This window comes from Otolemur garnettii, unplaced genomic scaffold (assembly GCF_000181295.1).
Source record: "Otolemur garnettii isolate 467f Iridium unplaced genomic scaffold, OtoGar3 scaffold00029, whole genome shotgun sequence".
Classification (NCBI taxonomy): Eukaryota; Metazoa; Chordata; class Mammalia; order Primates; family Galagidae; genus Otolemur; species Otolemur garnettii.
This window is the reverse complement of record NW_003852424.1, coordinates 13530928-13532637: the sequence shown is the minus strand read 5'-3', so window position 1 is coordinate 13532637 and position 1710 is coordinate 13530928.

The window sequence follows — 1710 nt, the reverse complement described above, 5'->3', positions numbered from 1 at the left end:
TTTTTGTCCTCCAGTGGTTTAGCCAATTAGAAATACAGTCAAGTGGGCAGCACCTGCGGCTCAAGAGAGTAGGGTGCTGGCCCCATATGCTGGAAGTGATGGGTTCAAACCCAGCCCCAGCCAAAAACTGAAAAGAAAAAAAAAAAGAAATACAGTCAAGTATCACTTAACAATAAGGATACATACTGGAAAAGGCATCATTAGGCAATTTTGCAGTTGTGTGAATATCACAGGCTGCAGTGACACACACTTAGTGGAATACCTGGTGCACACCTGGGCTACTGAGTGTGTTCTATTGCTCTGCAGGGAGGACACAATGTAGGTGTTAGTGTGTCTAAAAATATCTGAACATAGAAAAGGTAAAGTGAGAATAAGGTATTATAATTTTATAGGACCACTCATGTATATGTGGTCTGTCCTTGACTGAAGCCTCGTTATGGGAAGCATGATTATATATTTGAGAAGTCCTCTCTGGACCAGCGTGAGCAACAGCAAGACCCCGTCTCTACTAAAAAACAGAAAAACAGAGGCAAGAGGATCACCTGAGCCCAAGAGTTGGAGGTTGCTGTGAGCTAGGATGTCACAGCGTTCTACCCAGGATGACAGTTTGAGACTGTCTCAAAAAAAAAAAAAAAAAGTCCTCCCTGGAAAGAGTGAAAAGTCATTCTGGATCCCTGCTCCAACTGGCCTCTTCCCATGCCCCAGGTAAACAGACTTATATTCTCAGGGTTCTTTGTACAAGCAGCAAACAAGAACTTCTCCCTCTCCTTCATCTAAGTCTGGTGTTGTCTCCACCTCCCCACAGCCCTATGAAAACTCTCCCAGATTCATGCTCATTGAGCTACCCTAACCTTTTACAGTTGAATAAACCCATATAACACCAGAATTTGTGGGTTTTGTGGTCTCTCCTGAAGACGCATAGTTTCAAGTCTCTCTCCTCCTGGCTATGTGGCAGGAATTAACCTTGTATCCTTATCATTTGGATGGTTTGAGGTGACCAGGGTATGGGGGTGTGGGCTCAGATCAGAGAAGAAAATGCATGTGCTTCCCACAGACCCAGTTACTTGTCCACTATGGCAGGCAAGGGTACCTACTTTCCTGCTTCAGTGTCCTGCTGGGAGTTTTGCACATCCCATAGGCTGAAAAAAAACAGAATCTCTGGGGTTTGTTGGCATTTCTCTCTCTTTTTTTTTTTAGACAAAGCCTAAAGCTGTCACTCTGGGTAGAGTGCCATGGCATCACAGCTCACAGCAACCTTCAACTCCTGGGCTCAAGTGATTCTCCTGCCTCCGCCTTCTTAGTAGCTGGGATTATAGGCGCCCACCACAACTCCCAGCTATTTTTTGGTTGCAGCCATCCTTGTTGTTTGGTGGGCCCAGACTGGATTTGAATCCACCAGCTCAGGTGTATATGGCTGGCACCTTAGCTGCTTAAGCCACAGGTGCCGAGCTTTGCTGGCATTTCTTATACAATGAGTGAAAATATTTCCACATCTTTATGAGCCTTGTGTGATTTTTCTGTGAACTGTTTCCATCATTTACTCATTTTTTTACTTCTGGACTGTTACTATTTTTTTCCTTATTGATTTTTAGGTGTTCTTTATATATTATACTTCTTTTTTTGAGACAGAGCTTCAAGCTGTCCCCCTGGGTAGAGTGCCGTGGCATCACAGCTCACGGCAACCTCCAACTCCTGGGCTCAAGCGAGTCT